The sequence below is a fragment of the Cnephaeus nilssonii genome (assembly GCF_951640355.1).
Source record: "Cnephaeus nilssonii genome assembly, chromosome: 8".
Lineage (NCBI taxonomy): Eukaryota > Metazoa > Chordata > Mammalia > Chiroptera > Vespertilionidae > Cnephaeus > Cnephaeus nilssonii.
The window spans coordinates 54,417,634-54,440,973 of record NC_137079.1 but is presented as its reverse complement, the minus strand read 5'-3'; positions in this window follow the sequence as shown (position 1 = coordinate 54,440,973).

The following is a 23,340-nucleotide window of genomic DNA, read 5'->3' as shown; positions in this document are numbered from 1 at the left end:
GCTTTCTCCCAAACAAAAGTACTGGAAGAGGCATTATTTATTTATTTTTTTCTGAGCCCTCCCCCTACAGAATGCACAAGTTGGTATCTTAGTTGTATCTCTATCAACCTAGCTAACACTGCTCCTCTGTCCTGGTGATTCCCTGAAACCCTGCCCCACCCAACTTATGGGCCCCACCCAAGTTGTTTCCATTGTGGGGTTTTTTGTGTTTTTGTTTTTTTTTTTCCATAAAAATGCTCTGTCTTGGCTAATGCTTTAGACTCTCCTAAAACCTCTCAAAAGAGCAGCATCTGGCCTTGGGTGCTGCATAGCTCTTGCTAAGGAAACCCAGGCCCTGCACTCACAGGAGCTCACCATGGTTCGTAGCTTGGCCTCTCCTGGGCACCTCCAAGCCCAACACAAGGAGCAGCCATCTGGAGATCACTTTGTAGCTCATGCCAGGCCCTGGGCAGGACACAGGTGGCAACTGACCTTGGCCAACATCTTTCAAGAGGCCCCAGAGCCACTTCCAGGAGGAACAAACTCAAGGGGTGGGCTCAGTAATCACTGAGCCCTGCTGAAGTAAGTCCTGTCTGTGGGGTGGGCCCCTGCAAAGCTGGTCCTCCATCCTGCTCACAGCTAGTCCTTGCAGCTGATCAGTCAAGGGTGAATCCCTCCCACAGATATGGCCAACAGCAATCAAGGCTCATCATAAAACATAACAGGATGCTCACCTGTGGGGAATCTTCAAGCCTGGTCTCCATTTTATTTTATTTTAACAATATAAATATATTTTTAGCATAATATCAAGTGAGAAATTCTAATAGCATTAATATCTCAAGTTATTATTTTAATTGCTTATAATACCCCATATTAAGCTTATACTATTTTATTCTATAACCATTCCTTTTCTGCCAAACATTTTATTTTATGTATCTTTTTCATTATAATTCATGCTATAGAATAAAATGAGAGTTTTTACTAATGTTACTAATGCATTATAATTACTCCGGGCCATTCTTTTTCAAGATATCAGCATTTTAACATTCAGAACAAAAAAACTACACTGAAACAGGTCAACAAGCAAACCTCCAATTTTTATGGTAAAAATAAAATGTCTAGATCAGTCACCGCTGGCCCCAATTCTTTCATATTGGCCCACAAGAAAAATAAATGTGTACATTTATCTTTCCGCACATTTAAAGGAAGCCGCATATCCCTCCTAATGAGTACTTTACCCTTTCAATCAGCATTTCTCTAGAGACTTTCCTCCTTCATCAGGTGAGTCAGCAGTGGTCTTCTGATGAGGAATTGCAGATATCAGTTTTCTTTCATTTGAGCCCCATGAAGAAAAGGCATTTATGTAGCTGTTCTTTGGCACAGGTCCCTCACTGTGGGGGATCAAATAAATGTTCATTATTATTATTTGATATAGTAATTTGGCAAGCTGAGCTCATGCACTTTCTTGCTAGGCCATTTTTATATCTACAAAAGGTGAAAAAAGTTCTTTCAGGAAACTATGGTACCATTTTTTAATTGAATTTGGCTTATAAAAGTACACCAATTTCAGGTATGCAGTTCTACTGGATATCATCTGCACATTGTGTTGTCTGCTTACCACCCCAAGTCAAGTCTCCTTCCATTACCATTTATCCCCTCTTTGCCGTTTTCTAGCACTCCCCTGCCCTCTGGCAGTCATCATACTGTTGTTTGTGCCCATGAGTCTTTCCTTTTTTTTTCTTTGCTAATCCCTTCACCCTTCTTACCCAACCCCCAACCCCTGTCCCCTCGGATAGCCATCAGTCTGTTCTCTGTATCCATGAGTCTGTCTCTACTTTGTCAGTTTATTTTGTCATTAGAGTCCACATATAAGTAGTAATGGTAATGTTAATGTTTTGTTGTGTTTTTTTTTAAATATATCTTATTGATTTTTTACAGAGAGGAAGAGAGAGGGATAGAGAGTTAGAAACATCAATGAGAGAGAAACATCGATCAGCTGCCTCCTGCACACCTCCTAGTGGGGATGTGCCCGCAACCAAGACACATGCCCTTGACTGGAATCGAACCTGGGACCCTTGAGTCCGCAGGCCGACACTCTATCCACTGAGCCAAACTGGTTTCGGCGGTAATGTTAATGTTTAAAAAACAAACATTCAAACAAATAAAGAATTTTTGTGAGTTTATTTAAGCCAAACTATCGACAATCGCCGGGAAGCAGAATCTCAACGTTTTAGGATAATGCTCCAGAGAATGGTGTGTTTTTTGTTTGTTTGTTTGTTTGTTTACTTTATTTTTATAAATTACCATCAAAGAAGGAACCATAAATGGGTTACACAAAATCCACTGGTGATAGATAGGGAGGTGGGAGAAAGCAAAGCAGGGAAACCTCTGGGATTAGATAAAAAGTGAAATGATGGACACGTGCTTCTTTTACATAGATGGGTACAGGATAGTTAACAGTCAACAATTCAGATGATACCAATAAAAATGAAAATCTTTGTGGTTTCCACCCAGTGCCATTTGTCAGGGAAAATATTGACCTAGGAAATAACTACCTAGTATAAACTGCTTTTAGTTGAATTTTTAATTTCAGACAATCCTTTGTGGTTACTTTAGGTTTTTGAGTTTGCAAAATCACCATGCAGGCCTTCCCTTAGCTAGTCAGGTTATCATGTGGCCTTTTTTTCATCCACAAAATGAAATCATATGGTACTTATCTTTCTCTGACTAGCTCATGCTTGAAAATAAATTGATATTCTGAAAAATAAAATTAGATTCTATCTGTGTAGATGAGGGAGTCATTTTGACAAATAAACAAAAAGACATTGACACTAAAATTTTCTGCAACTAAAATATACCATAAAAGAGAATAACCATGTTGCTTTTCTACATTCTGACTGTATTTTAGTTGTAATAACAGATAATTTTAAGCAGATGGTCTTTAACATGCAGGCTGATGCTGGCAAGTTGAAAGGGTAAAAATGGGAAGTATTTGTATTTTCAAATTATTTTGGCTTTGTTGTCATTAATCTGATACTTTTGTAATAATATTTTGTACATTTACCAAAGAGCTTTTTGACATATGTTGTGTTTTTCTAAGTTTATCTAATCATTAAACAAAGAATGTGTCTTCCAGATGTATGCATGGACTTTAAGAATACTTAATATATATTTGACTCCATTTACTCCCTTAATTCAGAGTTCAAGTCATTTGGTTCTGAGGTCATTGATTCGAGCTGTTTTGCTGAGCAGGATGCAAAGGTGATTTCTTTTCCCAGTTCTTGTCCAGATGGATTCGAAGAATGAAGCCATGGGCAAAAGGTGGTAGATGAAAAGTACAGAAACTTTATTGCAAGCAAATGCTACCTCTAAAACCTTACTTCTAAATTCTAAGCCTAAAACTCTGTCCCCCTTGCTGCAGAGGGTACGAAAGGTGTCCTCTAAGTTCCTAATTCTAAGACTCTGTCCCTCCTGGAGGGACAGAGGAGGCCCCTAAGAAGGGTAACCACTGCTTTATTTGTCTTGAGGCATTAAATAGGATGGAGACCTTCCTTTTTTACCATGGGAATCATATATAGTAAGCAGATTCAGGAAGTAGAAAGATAAACATTTTATTGGAAAACACAAAGCCCAGAAAAATATAAGGAGGATATATGGAAGAGAATAAATAATAGCAAGAGTTTTGTCTATTTGATAGTGATGTAGTATTAAGTGTGAAGAAATTGAATCCAAAGTCCTGAGCTTAATGCACTATAGGCTATCACCTGCAAAACTTGTGTCCAAGCTCATCTTTGCCATTGTTGTCTTGAATAAGCAGCACTTTTTACTTTTCTCACTTCCCTTACTTTTATATAAAAACACAGATAATTTGCCAGGGCTGACCAGCAGCCCCTGAAAGACAGATGAACAGATTAGTAATTCATAGGTTATTTGGGGGGACTAAATAACAGAGCATGTGAGTAACAGTTAGTAGACTCTAAAATAATAGGTCAATATGCAAGTAATTATTAATTATCTAGTATACACCTATAAACTTAATAGTCTACATAATTAAATTCAAATAATCATTACAAATTGTTTAAAGGATACCAGATCTATCTCTAGACTGCTCAAAAGAGTTCCAAGGAAAGGAGATATTTTTTTAATTCTCTCATGCCTAGAATCTAGTATATATAAATAACTGTGTTGTTCCTATTGTACTTAAATCCAATATAAGCATTTTATTAGGTTATTAATTATGATAGGGGTGTATAATAATTTTGAAAATTATAAGGGAAAATAGCATAGACCTTAGTTTGTATATAAATGAGTAGTGAATTAGTAAAGATAAATGGAAAAGTGACATTTGTGAGCATGAGATATTTTTCAAAAAATAAATACACAATCAAATAAGCCTCTGAAGAATTACAGAATTTCAATAAATAATTCTTTATATGACATTCTGAATTTTAAATATGTTTGAAGACAGACATGGTTTCCTATAAATCTTTGTTAAACTACATATTCTAGAAGAGGAGCATATCTAGCTTAACCCATTTTATTAAATTTGATGACACAAACTGCTATTAATAGAACATAAATCAAAGAAACTACAGTGTAAAGTAAATCTAAAATCCTGTGGAGCACAAAATTAACTGAGTATGTTATTGAACCTGTAGTTTAATGCAAATATTAATCATTCAAATGTGAGAAAATCACTGCTGTTCTCAGGGAGCGAGCCATCAATATAACCTACACCTATTAGAAAACTGTCCTACCTCATCATCTAAAGAGCATAAACAAAAAATTCATCTTGTGTTCTTGCATATTTCAAATCACAATCCCTGATTTAGTGTTTTAATTTGGATTGTCTCTAACTCATTGGTCTTTGATAGAAATGTTTTTGTGTGCTATGTTTACTTTTTTCAATAATTAGAACCTGGGTTGTAAAGCAATGTGAAATGTAGATAGTAAAGTTTACAAAATAATTTTATAAAATTTTAATTTTGACAGCAGTTTAAACCTAAAAAAAATTGCAAGATTATACCAAAATATTTACTCCTTATTAGCATAGCTAATTGTTAAATTGTGATGTTTTCTTAATCATTTTCTCTCTCTCTCTTCCCCCCCCCTCTCTCTCATATATAGGCATGCACTTAGGAATTATGTAAATATTCTTCTCATTACTCTTTAGTCCACACATTTTAATTAAAATTCATAAATAATTAATGTGTAAATAAATTACTACTATGGTTTCAAAAAAGTTATTTCTAACATCATTCTTTTTAATCATTTAATAGATGATATCCCACTCTAAATGAAAGCTGTTTTTTCTCATTTTTGTACGTATTAATCTATCATCCATTTATTGTTTATTTGCTCTCATTTATATATTATTGGGATGGACTCAAGGGGTTTATTTTTTAATCAGTGAGTTATAATCCTAAACTGCCAATAGTTGTTTTAATGTTCAATCTGTCCTAGATTTGTCTATCTGGAGCCCCTTTAACCGAGGTCATGTGTCATTTTGACAATGCACATACATATTTGACAACTCCCTTACTTTCTGGCACAACAGGCTGTTGCATTTGCAGCTCATACTTTCTCTGTCTGATATGTAAACTCATCATCTATCTCTGCAAGGTACGTACCTTGGTTATTTTTATTAAGGAAAGGCATTTCAGAATCAAATCAGGGCCTAGGTATTCTCATTGCTATTGATATTACTGGAAGGAATGGTTTGTAACCCTTTTCAGCAAAGTTATGAAATATACATGCACATATGCATATGTATGCACATATATTTACAAAAGCAATGCATATATGTTTATATATGTGGCTATATTAAAATCATGGATTTATACTGAAACTCTGATTTCCAATATAACACCTCAGCTTCTTTCTAACCTTCCCATATTCCATTGCTGTGTCACTCTTCGCCCACAATGAAAAAACTACCCCAACATAGTTCTACAACATGTAGAAAGCTTTTTTAGAAATGTTAAACTAATACCACTGTGAAAAACTACTTAGTTTTTAGTTAGTCCTACTTAGTACATTTTTAGATTATTTTTATAATTATTATTATAGTTATGATTTTTAAAAGGCATGAAAACAAATAATTGTCCTTTCTACACCACTGCAGACATTCTTTAGTTTCAGCCAAGTGCCTATGACTAATCTAGAAAAGTAGTTATAAAGTAAGGAAAATCTAGTTATTGAACAAACTACAGTTATCTGGAAAAATACAGATGCATTTTTCAAATATAACTGTGAAGAAAAGCAGCTAAGCACAAAGAGTACATACTGTATGATTTTATGTATATAAAATATGAAAACAAGTAAAACTAAACTTCAGTTAAGACACCAGGATAGTTGTTACCTTTACTTTTCTTATGATACTGAAATCTAAACATTTGTCTCTTAAGGAAGTTAATGTTAATTATTCTGATTAATACAGACCTTTAAAGTAGTGAATCTAAAAAATAGTCCCAAATTTGTCCACATTTATGAAAATAAAATGAAAATTTGACTACAACTTAGTTACCAAAAGTGTTACCTTTATATAATCTACATGTTCTTTCTAAAATGTCACATATATACAAAGCTTTTACTGCATTTACAATTACGAATGTCCTTAAGCTCTAAATACACGAAAAAATTAATGAAAAACAGATATACTTTGTCTTTTAAATGTTTTATTAAATGATGTTTTATTTTATACACAAAAGTATACTAGTATAATTCATAAATTGTCTGCTTAATACATTTTCACCACTGGGCACTGTCATGTCACAGCACTGTGGTCATGACCGGGGGCATTATTCAGCATCTCAGGGATCCCACTAGCAGCCCCTAGTATATTTCTCATCAGAGAAAACTGGTTTAGATGGTGATGTTACAAACCATCTGTATTCCATGCAGTAATTGCTTTTTCAAAGTATTTCACAATTATAGCTCTGTCTGATGGCCACCATAGGCCCTGCTGGGAGAAATGAGAGGCCAGATACACTGGTTTTATCTGCCTCAGCTTGGAAGTGTCACATTCACCATCCTCTAGCCATATAAATTTGGTGGCTTCAAACTAATTGCGAAAGATGCTGGGAATTGTAAAGGGGATTGAAATATTTGGTGAGCACTTCATGTCTCTACCATAATGTGGCGGTCTGCACTAAATATGTCTTTGCTTCCGTTCCCTCATAAACAATTCATTCCAAAATCAAGCAAACAAACAAAAAGAATCTGCAGACACCGTCCAAAGTAATTGGTTACATAGCAATAGCAACCCAACAGTTGATATGCAAGTATCGTTGTAAGATAATGAAGAAATATTAGAAAGTCTTAAACATTGGTGAAGCCAATTCTTTTTTTAAAAAAAATGTTATCTTTATTATTGAAAATATTACAGATGTCTCCCCCAACCTGGTCTTCCCTCTGAAATCCGTCAGTCCGTCCCATGCTTCTATGTCTCTGGGGTCTATTTTGTTCATTGGTATTGTGTTCCCTAGATTCCACATGAGTGAGATCATATGATACTCAGACTGGCTTATTTCACTTACATAATACTCTCCAATTCTCGATTCAATATTAGCCTCTAAACAAAGGATGATTGCACCTGTAATTCTTTCCCTTTTTATCCTAAATTGCCTCCATTGTGTCTCCCTCAATTAAAAAAAAAATTGGAAAATCTGAATGAGGTTTCAAAGTCCTGAGAGCTTTACCTGATGTTCCAAAAATCTCAATGAGTGCTGAGAGCTAACTTTTATTATTAATCCACGAAGGTATAATTCACACCAGTTTCATGGTGGTAGTGATCTGCAGTTTGTCAGTTCATTATCAATCAGTACTTAGCTCGCATTAATGCATTTCTTTTTGAATATAGCTCTATGTGCTTTAAGAAATTTTGCAAAATTGGATATAAAAGGAAGTGTTGGAATATTACGTATTTCCTAAACCAGGTGATTCACCTGCCAAAATGACTGGAGCCTAGAGAAGAGGAGCAGGTGCACCTCCCAGGTATCTATTAACTCTGCTGTTATGTTTGGATTAGAATTCAGAATACTTGAGAGGAAAACTCTAAAAATATCATGTGCAATGTTGGTTATGAGATATTTTTATGGTCTATCTAAGTATAGGTCTGGGGCTTGAGATGCTTCTTCACTCTGAAGATTCATCCGTATTTCCAGTTCCATTATCTTTTTAAATGACTCCACTTTCATCCTATAAATTCATTACTTTTTGAACTACTATTAGATGCGTGTTTGGTCTTATCCTCTCCTACATTGTGCTTAAAATTACTTTTGGCTGATGCTTAAGGATCTAATATTAACTTCATTAACTCTTGACACAAGTTCTCTTATGGAAAAATGTTACATTTTCTTACTTCATAATTGCAATTTGTATTAATGAACATGTAGAGCTCATGAAGTACCTTTAAACTGGTATTCCAAGATCATAATGGCAATGATAAACTTTTCTGCTCTCTAGAAACTTCCATTTTATTTTTTAATTTTTTAAAATTAAATTGTTGAAAGTGTTACATATCTCCCCTTTTTCCCCCATTGACCCTTCTAGCCTGCCTCCGTCCTCTGCCCCAGGCCTTCCATTTTTAGAAAGAATTTTTAAATGCTTTATTCATTTAAAATTTTGACCTATCCAAACAGCTATATATATTATCTATCTATATAACCTATATAATAGAGAGATATGCAAATTAGCTGAGACACCATAACATCACAACCGAACAGCAGGCATCTGAGGCTGAATGGCACCTGGTCAGGGAAAGGGACCTCAGGCCATGCCCCCCACCCCACAGGGCTTGACAGGGGACCTTAGGCCATGTCCCCCACCCCACAGGGCTTGACAGGGGACCTCAGGCCATGCCTCCCACCCCACGGGGCTTGACAGGGACCTCAGGCAGGTCTTGATGGGGGACCTCAGGCCACACCTCTCACCTGGTGGGGCTTAACAGGGGACCTAAGGCCACATCCCCTGCCCCAAAACCAGACCAGGGGATCTCAGGCTGCGCCCCCTGCCTGGCGGGGCTTGACAAGGGACCTCAGGCTGTGTCCTCACCCCGGCACTGGGCCAGGAGACCTCAGGCCACGCCCCCAACCCTGGTGCCAGGCCAGGGGACCTCAGGTTGCACCCTCAGCCTGGCAGGACTTGACGGGGGACCTGAGACTGCATCCACGACCTGGTGCCAGGCCAAGTGACCTGAGGTTGTGCTCCCTGCCTGGTGCCGAGCTGGGGAACCTGAGGCTGCAACCCCCACCCAGAGGGGCTTGACGGAGGTGGGGCCAGTCAGATCTGGGTCTCACCCAATGAGGGTGGGGCCAGCCGGGTCTGGGTCGCCTACGTTTTTGAAACACATGCAGGTGATGGGTGGGGACTTGACTCTAGGTCCCATGGTGCACCCCAGACTCTGATAGGAGGAAGATTTTATATACATTTTACTAATTTTCTTTCATCTCTGACACTTCTATTATAGAGAAAGGGAAAATAGCAATACTAAAATATTTACTCTAATTAATTCCCTTTTAATGTGCACAAATTTCATGCACCAGGCCACTAGTGTAAATATAAAACAACATAAAATTAAATATATTCATATTTTTCATTGTTTAAATAGCTGACTACTAGACTACTAACTAGTGTTTCAGTAATATCCCGCATTGATTTATAACCTTTTTTGTTTGTTTGGTTTACTTGTTCAAGAATGTCATAGGAAATTTAAATTTCCTAGCTTTTATATCATCAATATCAGTATGGTGTTGTTAATGTTAGAATAGGTAATAATAATCATAACAATGCTACTTGTAACAACAATAATAAAATAATGACCATCATATTTACTCTTCTCACTACCACATTAGACTCTTTGTGTGTGTACCACCTATAGTGTTTGAAGAATTTATACATAGGTTAACCTTTTGCACTCAGATGTCGAGTGTGACTCGACACGGTTAGCATTAGAATAAAGAAATCGAGAAAAAAGCAAGCGAGTGCAAAGGGTTAATACATGGAATAATTCCTGATATCTCAGGCCAACAAGCAGGATAATATAATACAAAAGATAAAATATCTGTTATTTTAATGCATTTATGTAAGCAATATAAACAATGCTTCTTCAAGTTAAACTATACCTTGATTAGTATTATTATTGTTTTATTTTTCTCTCAGGCTACTTGCTTTGTTTTCTTTTACCAGTAAGGGGAAAATACAGGGAAGGAAAAAAAATAGAAGCCAGAAAAGCAGTGCAGTGGAGTAAGAAAAGAAAACAAGGTGGAGAATACTGACAATGAAGATCCTCCCATAAATAGAAGTGTAGGGAACTGTGGTTTAGGAACTTGTAAAAGATGAAGGGATTTTGACAATGCACACTGTAGAAAGATGAAGAAAAGTGGGCCTCTGACCTGTGAAAAAAATTTTCTCTCTCTCACTCTTATTTTTTTGAAATGTGGGCTAAGGAAAATGGAAGGGAGCAAATATTTCTCTGGTGTGAGACTAACATAATAAAGCTCCCATCTGCATGGGCTAAAATTTGCTAAATATCTTTATCTCCAGGTTTATGTTCTCTACATATCTAGGATTAGGCACATGAATCCAACTGCTAGTATTATCATTTGTTAATTCTAAGGGTTTTATCGGGTTTATGTCTGTAAAACTTGCTATGAGGCTTTAGAATATTAAATGAGAAATTCTAATATTACTATGATCATTCTTTTGCTAAATGAATGCTATCGTACGAGAGGAACAAAGACTGAAATGAGATTGAAATGGAAATCTAAGTTATTTACCAAAAGTTGTGGTTTATTATTGGCTTCTATTTAATTCTTTCTTCAATTATGTTAATACCAATGGAAATGAAAATATACCACAAGGCCTATGAGGCAGATGTCAATAATAAAGACCAAATATATGACCACTTTTACCCTTTGCTCTCTTCCTGCCATGCCTGTTTCCCTCCAGTTACCAAATATATAAAAGAGATTTGAGTCTGGGTGGCAAACACATAATGAAATATACAGATGATGTATTATGGTATTGTACATTTGAAACTTATATAATTTTATTAACCAATGTCACCCGGATATATATTTTTTTAAATATAAATCAAATGACTTACACAAATATAATAACCAAGTATCTCTTGGAAATATCTTCCTAGTCATTAACTAATCAATGAAAACTTATTGGGGCCATAACAATTTGCATCACAAAGGAAGCTGCACTAAGAACAAAAGGGTCTGCAATATCCCCCTAATTTAGGGAAAGAAAGCTAAAAAGGAAACTTAATCTTAGCAACCTTTTATCTCTTTAAGAGTGCCTAAAAATAGAGATTGTGTAGGTGTCTAGGGAGCTTACCCATCATTTTGACATTTATTCTTTTTTTAGACTCTCACATTGTTCTTTATTGAACCTAAATGTTGCAAATTATTTGTGCAGGATTCTCTTTTAGCATTTTCCTGAGGCTATAATTTACTACTTGACTTTCAAAATCCATCATTGTTCTAAGAAGAACATGATAATTTCACTAGACTCTGGCTGAGAAACCTGATTATAACTTCAGTCAAAATATATAGTTAAAAAAGGCTATTGTAGTATTTACTATGGTTATATATGAATGTAAAATAGTGTGAGAATTTTTGTGGCATTACATTTTCAAGCTATTGCAAATTTCGTGTGTATTTGAAGTAAAAATAATAAAAGTATTATTACTTACAAATGTTGACAATAAACTTTCAGTTAATGCATAATTTACTGTATATTTTTATGTTCAATCTTGGAACAAAATTAATGTGAGCTGGATAAGTCATGATTTCTTTGTTCTTAGTAATTTTCTTTTGCTGGAGACTTTTTTATTATTTACTTTTTAATTGTGATCTAAAGATAGCATGAATTTCTTTGCATTATATAGTAAGCTAATCTACTTCAGCAAAACATTATTTATTGTTTTATATTAATACAATTGAAAATCCTTCTTGTATTTTGGACAATAGCATAAGTAAAACTCTGTTCACCCACCATACACACAGCAGTAAACAGAAGCTTGCTCTTTAAAAAATTGAATGGAGAGATGAAAGGTGACAACAATTTTTATTCATAAGAGTAATTTCAATAATTAGAATTTTAACCATAAATTATTTCAATATAAAAGTTATGCAACATGTCAATTTACCATTTTGTTTTTATTGCCAATGAGAAATTGACAGTAGGCAGTTTAACATAATTTAAATATAAACAAGAAAATAATTCCTGACATTTTTTAAAAGGATTAACAGCCCGGCTGGCATGGCTATGTATGAATCAGGAGGTCACAGTTCGATTCCAGGTCAGGGCACATGCTAGAGTTGTGGGCTTGATCCCCAGTGTGGGATGGAAAGAGGCAGTCAATCAGTGATTCTCTCTCATCACTGATGTTTCTATCTCTCACTCTCTCTCCCTTCCTTTCTAAAATCGATAAAAAAATATTTTTAAAAAAGATTAACACATAACTGTTGCCAAAAGGAAACTACCAAATACATCAATAAGATATGAATTCAAAAATTTTAACTATATATATGTTTAGTTTAAATGTACTGATATGTCACCATAAAATCTTAAGATATATATGCATATGTGTATACATATTATTCTATCTAATACAATTAAAGAGAGGTTTCTGGCTTGTGTGGACACCAAAGAAAGGGTGTCACTACTATCACTACGTGCCCCCGGTAGAGGTGCAGGAAATGTAACTAAGACCTTGTCTATATAAAAAGAAATAGCCAGTTTGAAAGGGAATTCCCATGGACTAGAACAAAGAATATCCTTACATGATATTATCCTACACTATCATTAAAATTTATTCCCAGATTTGGATCACCCCCAGTACTTACAATAGTTCCTCGCAACCTTGGGGATAAAAAATAAATAAAATAAAAAAAGTCATCTGTTTGGTCCTTGGAGACAAACTTAACACATCTCTTGATACTTTAGAATTACTACAGCATAATATACAATTATTCCAAGCAAACATACAAACTAATTCTTTGAATGTCTGGCAGCAATTTAAAAAGGACATGTAAGGATTTAACCCTTTTCATTGGGTAGAGGGCCTCCTGGGAGGGCACCTGAGCATTCTATATGGGTCCCTCTTACCCTTTAGGCCAACAGGGACCCTCTTCTCACAATTCAATTGCTCACAGCTGTTGCATGAGCTCTCTGTTCATGTCGAGGTTGATGTCTCGTGATGACTGGTGCCATGGATCTGTCTCTCACCCAGTAGGGCGAACTGAGCCCTCCCTGGAGAAGAAACCCAGGTTCCAAAAGATGTGTGATCAGTGCCGGGGCCCCGCCAGCAGGCGAGGGGATCCCAAGGCAGGTGCTGGGCATGGAGGCCACGGGGGCATAGGCTACCAAGGAGACAAAACTGAACCTCACGTCACCCTGCTTGGCCCCGGAGGATGGCTGGTTAGCCAGAGACGGGTAAGATTCCTCAAGGAAGGAACAACCTAAGACAGGCACAGTCGCAGAGGGGCCATCAGGAGAGAATTTGCAGATCAACAGAGGTGGGGCACAGACCCTCACCCCCCCCCCCAACATTGCAGGGGCCTGAATCCTAGCCCCTTCTGAGGGAGGTCTCCTGCCCCCATGGCTACTTTGTGCTTCCCATGCCCAGCTCAGATCAGGACCCAGGTGACCGACAGAGACTTGGCCAACAGCAGCTGCCCTCTCACTCCAACAAGAATTGTTTGAGTTGCCTTGTACCCATGGTGTGGGGAAGTGGGTTTACGATATCCAAATCCAGCCTACCACCAGGAATGCTCAGGACCTACTCAAGAAGGCAAATAATCCCTTCCACCAATATTTACAGGGTAAAACAAGATTATTGTTAGAGTAATAAATTTGACAGTAAAATAGCAGTCAAGTTTTCAGGCAAATTTAAATTGGCTAGTTGAAACAAGTGAATATTCTAGAAAAATTAATTGTACCGGACAAAAAGGTGTTCCTAAAGTGTCAACTAAAATTATTATTGATACTTCATCTCATGATAAAATTGTGCACCATATAATGAACCTAAAACAGTAATATTATAGTGCAAAAAATTAAAATTTAATATCCATCAAGACTACATTATAAAATTTTCAAAAGCCTCCTAATATTTAAATCAAAAAAGGAGGGGATAGTAGAGGAATATCATGTAAGGAAAAATATCCTGTAAGTAAATTACATCTAGAAAATTAATACTTTAGAAAATTAATTGTAAGGCTAAAAGCAAGACACCCATGAAAAACACACAAGGTGACAAAACAAGCCAGAGGAAAATCATTTGGGCAAAAATTGAAAAAGGATCCCCAGTCAAATTTATAGAAAATATTCCTTTATTAACCTTTGGTCAAGAATATGTTTGTATATTTTCAGAAAACAACTCTGAGACCATGTGGATTCCAGCAAGAGAGGAATCGACAGGACTACTCCAGCCATGAAGACAGAAGAGAAGCAGTCCAGAGACGGAAGACGCTGATGTGCCCTTCCCATACTAGCAATTAGCAGCTGTGCATCACTGCAGATTGCCCTGGACCAAACCAGACAGAGTCGGACCTGCATTACCACCATTTGTCCACCATCCAGAACTGAAATGTCAGTGCTGACATGTACACATAAGGAACTGTTGGACATTGAAATTGGGTCTCAAAAGAACTGTTGGCCCAGAAAGAAACTCACTACACACTGATTCATTTGCCTGTCACCATAACCATTATTGCTTGTCTCATTTTCGGTTCTTATAAGTGTATTTCTAATAGCACATGATCTCACTCATCTAGGGGAAATAATGAACAACATAGACTGATGAACAAGAACAGACCCAGAAACAAGGAGGCATGGATCAGACTGTCGGGCCTCGGGGGGAGGGTAGGGAAGGGTAGGGGTAAAGGGGGAGATCAACCAAAGGACTTGTGTGCAGGCATATGAGCCTAACCAGCGGTTAAGGACAACAGGGGGGTGGGGGCATGTGTGGGGAGGGGTGTGGGATGGGAATGGGGGGATGAGGACAAATATGTGATACCTTAATCAATAAAGAAATTAAAAAAAAACCAAAAACAAACAAACAAACAAACAAAAAGAGTAATATGAAAATCATCACTCTGCTACACTCACAAGCCACGCCCACCAGCCAATCAGAGTGAGTATGCAAATTAAACTGAAAACATGGCGGCAGCCCCGCCCCCCAGCCTCTCCTGGCCTGTGGGAGTCAGAGAAGTCAGGCATCAGCGCCTGAGGCTGGCTACAGCCATGGAGACCAAGAAGCCGCCTGCACCATGATACCAGGCTGCAGCCAGCCTCAGAAGCCTCAGGTCCGCCTGCCTCACGTCCGCCTGCCCCACATCCTGGGGAGACGGAGAAACCAGGCCCCCACGCCTGAGGCTGGCTGTGGCCCGGGAGACCAAGAAGCCGCCTGCCCCGTTATTCCAGGCCTCAGCCAGCTGCAGAAGCGGTTCACCCCACGTCCTGGGGGAGACAAGAAACCGGGTGCCAGTGCCTGAGGCTGGCTGCAGCCCGGGAGATGAAGAAGCCGCCTGCCCTGTGATCCCAGGCCGCAGCCATCAGCAGAAACCTCAGGTCCGCCTGACCCACCTCCTGGGGGAGACAAGAAACCGGGTGCCCGCACCTGAGGGTAGATGCAACCTGGGAGAGGAAGAAGCCGCCTGCCCAGTGATCCCAGGCTACAGCCAGCTGGAGAAGCCTCCTACCCCATGTCCACCCACCCCACGTCCTGGGGGAGATGGAGAAACCGGGCCCCAGTACCTGAGGCTGGCTGCAGCCTGGGAGATGAAGAAGCCACCTGCTCTATGACCCCAGGCCACAGCCAGATGGAGAGTCGCTCCCACTGCATCCGAGGGAAGATGGAGAAGCCACCCGCCTGCGGTCCAGGCGCCAGCACCTGCAGCTGGCTACAGCCTGGTAGATGGAGAAGCCGCCCACCCCGCAGTCCCGGGCACCAGCACCTGTGGTTAGCTGTGGCCTGGGAGACAGAGAAGCCACCCACCCTGCAGTCCTGGGTGCCAGCACTTGCAGCTGCAGCACAGGCGAAGCCACCTGCCCACCATCCCCTGAGGCTGCAGCCAGCCTGGGCGCCTATGGCTGACCAGAGGGAGGGAAGCCTGGATCTTGGGTGCTTGTGGTTGACTGGAGGAAGGAATCCTGGGTACCAGGTGTGGGCCGAGGCAGAGGTGGTTAGGGGCAATCAAACCAGCAGGGGAGCAGTTAGGGATAATCAGGCTTGTAGGCAAAGCAGTTAGGGGCAATCAGGCAGGCAGGAGAGTGGTTAGGAGCCAGCAGTTCTGAATTGTGAGAGGGATGTCCAACTGCTGGTTATCCCACAAGGGGTCCCAGATTGGAGAGGGTGCAGGCCAGGCTGAGGGACAACTTCCCTGCTGCCCCCGTGCATGAATTTCATGCACCGGGCCTCTAGTAATGCAGCCTGGCTGCACCGTGTGAGCTGCAAGCCCTACCGTGCTGCACAAGCTGCAAGTGGCTTGCGGGCTAGGAGAAGGGACCGAGAGGTGCTCCATGCACCTCCTGGTGACAGATCATTTGGTCATTCCGGTGTTACGGCCACTGGACTTTTATAATATAGATGGATTGAGCAGTTAAATGTTCTGTAGACATAAAATATCAATCTTTACTTGCAAGGATACAGCAGATAGTGGGGTTGCCATTTTGGTAACTGAGTAAGAACAGAATCTAGGCATCTATAATAATAAAAGTATAATATGCTAATTAGACCAGATATCCTTCTGGAAGTCCTTCTGCACAACCTTTGGGATGAAGCCTGGGCTGCGAGGGAAGCCTGGGTCCCAAGTGCTTGCCAGTGGTCAGAGGAAAGCCAGGGTCCCAGGTGCCGGAGGGAAGCCGATGCAAGCAGCTGGGGAAAGGAAGGCCTACTCTTGCACAGCATAGGGCCTCTAGTAATATCTGAAGAAGCCATTGTGTAAAATGCATATCCACTGATGTGCTGTATGTGTGCATTCAGACTAATTAATATGCCTTGAAACCTTATCAATATAGAGATTACAGGAAACTCTAATTTAAATTTTCAGACCATGTATTAACTAGATTTTTTTAATATAAACTTTACATATGGGAAGTTCATTGAATAATTAATTCTGATTAGTTTATTTGGAATAATAATGGTAAATGAAAAATATTCTTAGAAACTGTTATGTTTTCTTCCTTCAAAAGGAGAGAATACAAATATGTTATCTGGATGTTTTTTGTTTGTTTTCTATAGTTTTATTTAGGTATAATTTATAGAACAAACTTGACAAATTTAATGTATATAATTTGGTACGTTTGGACATATGTATGCATATGATACCATCAATACAACCAAGATACTAAGTATATCCACCACCTCCAAAAAGTTTCCTATGTGCCCTATGATTTCTTTGTTTGTTATTGTGTGTGTGGGGGCCATCTTTGTCAGGTTAATTTGCATACCCACTACTGATTGGCTGTGGGTGTCATGAAGGTATGTTCAATTTACATACTTGGCTATTATTAGTGTACACACACACACACACACACACACTAGTGGCCAGGTGCACGGATTCGTGCACATTATAAGGAAATTAATTAGAAGAAATGTTTTAATGCGCAAGTCAACATTATTTTTAAATCACCAATGCACGTTGGATGTACGGCCAGTCACTTAGCTTTTTATATATATAGATAGATAGGGGTCCCAGAGTGAAAGAGGGCATGCTGCAAAATTGCTGTCATACAGGGTGTGGAACGCAAACGCAAGTGTGCAGAAAATCAGATTGGGGGCCGAAAGTGCCCCAGCAGCAACATAACCCACGGCCCAAGGTGAAATCATGTGGCCCCGCGAGGAATATATTTTTTAAAACACACTTTCAAGAAGCAGTTAATAACTCATTCAAAATACTCTAATTAATATATTATCCAATTAAAATCTGTGCAAAATATGATGTGATCATTGATATAACATGAAGAAAAAGTCAATTTAAATTCAAATATGTTTTAATGCGTATATTTTTATGGTAATTATGCTCTCTTTGTATTTATCTTATGTTTTATTCTTTTCTTTTGACATATAAATAATTATAAGAAAAAAATGTTTTCACTGTCCAAGAATAACGTTGCATTATTTTAAATCCATGGAATTTCCACATTTGTTCTGTGTTGTACTTTTTGGTGAATAATAATAAATCCCTATATATGTCAGATTAATGGTGCTGTACTATTGCTAGATGACCACACAGATTATCAATAAATGGATTATTTGTTTGGGAGTATGCTTATGAAGGTATTTTCTATGTAATTGCCCTAGTCATAATAATTGTTATCAATTAAAAATTAAATAAGGATATATTTAATTTTCTATAATTTTGCAACTGAAATTAACATGATTGAATATATAGCAATAGCTATGTTTATAGACAAAATTCTATTAAGTGGTTCTACATATATACTGAAGGGTATCTATATACATAATATATTATTTCATAGATCAGAAAGAATATAATTCAACATATAATTTAACAGTGTTTTTTTTTTTCACATGCTTATGTTTTATGGGTAATTCTGAAAGTAAATTTTTCTCTTCTGATGTGGAATAGTATTATTTTGTAACAGATGAAAAGACCTATCTTGAGAAAGATAAACATATTAAAATTCTACTATAAAGATGTATAAATCATTGTCTTTTACTTCATAATATCCCTTCTTTATAGAACAATGGTTGCCCAAGTTTTCTGGAGGGTGTATTAAAGGTCAGATGAACCCAGCAGCAGTAACAACATTTTACATTTGAGAACAAAAACAAGAATTATTTCACAGTATCTCAGAGGTTTATGTTGTTGCTTATGGATCATTTTTTTGTCATAAACTTGTATGCCATATCATAAAATTTTAAAGTATCTTTCTTTAATGATTAGCTTTATTTTTAGAGTATCTTTAGTAATATGGTTGTGAATAAATTCTTGTCACAGAACAAAATCACTGTGATATTATAATATTTATTTGAGAGAAAGTTAAATCTAATTTCAAAATTCTACTAAATAATTTCTAAAGCTCAGAGGCAGGAAATAGAAAACAGTTTTAATATAAATATTGAACAACAATAAATATTACCTAAATATAAAAATATAATTTGGTCATCTAGAATTTTGAAATTAGATTTAACTTTCATCTATTATTTGCAAGGACCTTAACTCAATCAGCCATGAAACTATATTATAGAGGAGAAGGTACTATAGCTTTTTACATAAAAATGTAAAATTTGGTGATGCCTTGATCTGACTATATTTAAGTGGGGAGAATATAAAAGTAAAATCAGCCCGGTCAGTGTGGCTCAGTGATTGAGCATTGACCTATGATCCAGGAGGTCGCTGTTCAATTTGGGTCAGGACACATGCCTGGGTTTTGGGCTCAATCTCCGGTAGAGGGCATGCAGAAGGCAGCCGATCAATGATTCTCTCTCATCATTGGTGTTTCTGTCTCTCTCTCCCCCTCCTTTCCCTTTGAAATTAATAGAATATGTTTAAAAAACAGTAAAATGAATACAGAACATCCCCAATTACAATGGTTGGACTTGTGAATGCAATATGCATTCAGTAAAAACATTAGTTCAAATTTTGAATTTTGATCTTTTCCTGTACTAACCATATCTATATATATGAAAGGGTAAGTGACCGTCCGACCGTCCAACTGACTGGTACATATGATGTGCACTGACCATCAGGGGCCAGACACTCAACACAGGATCTACGGAGCTGCAGTGACTTGGCAGTGGCAGTTCTTGGGTGACATACCCCGGAACCAGAGAGGAGGGAACCTAATTCCTCAACCCACAACTTCTGATGGCTTCTCCATCTAAGACCCAATGTCCAGGGAGGTCCAGCTGTAGGCAGAGGGGCTTGGACCCAACACCTGTAGCTAGTGAGCATAGGACAAAGGAGGAACTTGGACTAAGTTCCCCACAGTCAGTACAGTGGGCAGGTTTCGAGGAAGAACCAGCCCTGGCATAGTTGGGAAGAATTTGGAAGAATATATGGACTCAAAGCCACTCTGAGCAGCAGAGCTGTTTAGGGCTCGTTCTGTCTCTGACGTATGGTTTAACCATGTGTCTCAACAACAACAAAAAAATCAAACACAAATTTTCATAACCATAAAGAAAAATTAACTGGGCATGTGGGAGGTGGCTGATCGGTGATTCTTTCTCATCATTTATGTTTCTGTCTCTCTGTTCCTCTCCCTTCCTCTCTGAAGTTAATAAATAAATATACTAGTACATATTCTAAAAGTTTCAATTAAGAAAGAACAAGATATAAATATCTTTATAGGCAAAAATATATAATCTGAAAACAGATTATATCAAAGATTCATACATATTTTGCATATGGGGAAATATTTTCAAGAAAGTGGTATAAACTGTCAATGACACTATGAACCAATGTGCAAATATCTTAGACAAAACCTTAGAAACTAATCTAGAAATGTGTAAGTAAGATATGTGGCTCAGTTTGTTTTGCTAACAAATCTTGTTTTCTTTGATATGCAATACAACTAGTAGCCATATTTTGTTTATATAAATATAAGCCCTTTATTTTTGTGTCATGACACTGTCTGAGTGTGCAGATCAAATGGTAAAACTATATGCTTGAAAACAATTCTTGCATCAGTGTGACCAGCACTAATGAAACTATGCAAGTTAGAGTCTAGAGAGCACATGAATATCAATGAAGGTGAGAAAACTAGCACCAGGGGTATGTTTCAAGAAATAGTGTCTTTCTTATTTTAAACCATGGTCATTTGCCCAATAATTTGCTCCTCTAGTTACAAAGCTGATAGTCACTTGTATCTCTATAATTTCTGTTACAGACGGATTCGAAAAAATGATTTGAAAAGAATTTAAAATATCACTTTATATACTTCCACATATTGTACCTGATATTTTAATCTAGATACTTAATAAATTTGCTAAAATTTAAACAAAACTAATACTTTTTAATATGAGTATTTTTTTTATTAAAAATACCTCACAAAAATCAGGAGAGAGAGAGAAATAGTGAAAATGAAAGGAAAATGTTAAAAGGCATTTATAATATTACAAAGATTTATTTTCAGAGAAGGATGTGCTGATAAATGTTTAAAAACCTTTAAACAGAGGGGGAAAATAAGCCTGATTTGTGGCATTTGCTATTTCTATGATAAAAATGCCTCTATCAAAGTCAATTGCAAGCAATTGACAGGAAGTCAACTGTATCACAGAATTCCCAAGTACTTAACAACAATTTTTCACACTCACTAGTATGAAACAACTCTAACATACCTTTGAAATGTACATGTATTTTTAAAAGTAAAATGATACTAAATATATATACTTACTTCTGTTGTGCAATCTCAGTACCGATTTAAAGTGTAGTAAATTTGCCCTGGCTGGTTTGGCTCAGTGGATAGAGCATCGATCTGCAGACTGAAGGGTCCTGGGTTCGATTCCAGTCAAGGGCACTTGCCTGGGTTGCGGGCTCGATCCCCAGGGGGGGATGAAGGAGGCAGCCGATCAATGATTCTCTCTCATCATTAATGTTTCTATCTCTCTCCCTTCCTCTCTGAAATGAATAAAAATAAATAAATAAAGTGAAATAAATTTAAGGTATTCAAATTTCTCCAACCTCTGAAAATCTTCCATATGTTTCTATATATTCCCTATATTCTATCATTTTTCTGAAAATATTTAAAAAGGCAGGTAATAAAAACATATAGTGTAACTAATTTTTATTGTTACTTTAAAAATATGACTCACTGTGAGATTATTCATAATGGTCTTATTTAGCTCCTGATTTCTTTAAGTAAGTTTACTCATTAAAATTTTTCCATGGGTTCGATAGAGTATTTGAATTATGTGGCTTAACTAAATTATAATATTTAAATATAGTTAAGATCTAAATTTAGGGATTATACATGGAATTCATTTCCACTGTTTTCCCTTTCTCAGTTTTTCAGATAACTGGCAGATAACCACAGCTGCAGTCAGAATTCACCTTTATATCACAGAGCTAATGATGCCAACAGCAGTTTTGAATCTCTTCCTATCAAGTATTACATATGTAGAGCCAAAGACTCTGCTGTCACTTCAGTATTATCTCATCAGTGCCTTTGAATTCCTCAGCAGGTATGCCATCTGCCATCAGGCTTTGATTCTTTACAATCTTAAAGGCTCTAATGCATGCAGAAATTGATCAATCTTTTAGTTCAAGAGAAACCTTATATCCGTCATCAGATAGAAAGCCAAGAATTCAATGCATTTTGAGTACACATAATACTAGCCTTATTATCAGTCTGCTACTATCATAATACTTTTTTCAGGCTTTAAAAATATTTTTTAATAATTTGTTTACTCAATAAATAGGGCATTAGTAACTGCAAACAAATAATAATAAATTAAATGTGTGGGATATCCAAATTATAATAAATGATAAAACATATTTATAAATGATAAATTAACTAATATTGAAATAAAATATGATTTTTATAAGTAAGAACATTGCCTATAACACTTGTATACTCTTGTTTGAATAGGAAACTATTAATAATTTGATTAACTGTAGGCCATTTACTCAGAAAATGGAGATGCATAAAAAATTTTTTACCTTCTCCCTCAAAAGATTTACTATGACCCAGAAGCCATCTAGAAAAAATAATTTAAAAACAATTACACAATGTTTTCCACTATGCTATAGATTTATATTAAAATAATGTGGATTTACTAGTACTTTCCCTGTATTTAGGGCATGTTGCCACTGGGGCACATAAATAATTTAAACATAACATTTTAATATGAAGAAAATATAACAACAAAACAATATTTTTCAAATTTAAAAATATTGATTTATGGGAGAATATATTTGCCAGTAATAAATCTGATAAAGGGTTAACACCCAAAATTTATAAAGAACTCATACAACCAGCACCAAAAAGCACACCAAACAATCCAATTAAGAAATGGGCAGAGGATTTGAATAGACATTTCTCCAAATAGGACATACAGATAAAAGGGTAATATGCTAATTAGAGGGATCCTCCCTGCCGTGCATGAATTTTGTGCACTGGGCCTCTAGTCTATATAATAAAAGCCTAAGCAACCGTTACCATGGAATGAACAGAACAACCAGTTGCTATGATGAGCACTGACCACCAGGGGGGAGACTCAATGCAGGAGCTGCCCCTGGTGGTCAGTGCCTTCCCACAGGGGGAGTGCTGCTTAGCCAGAAGCCGGGCTCACCTCACAGCTGGCGAGCACAGCGGTGGTGGCAGGAGCCTCTCCTGCCTCCTTGGCAGTGCTAAAGAGCAGCAAGCCAAGCGGTAAGG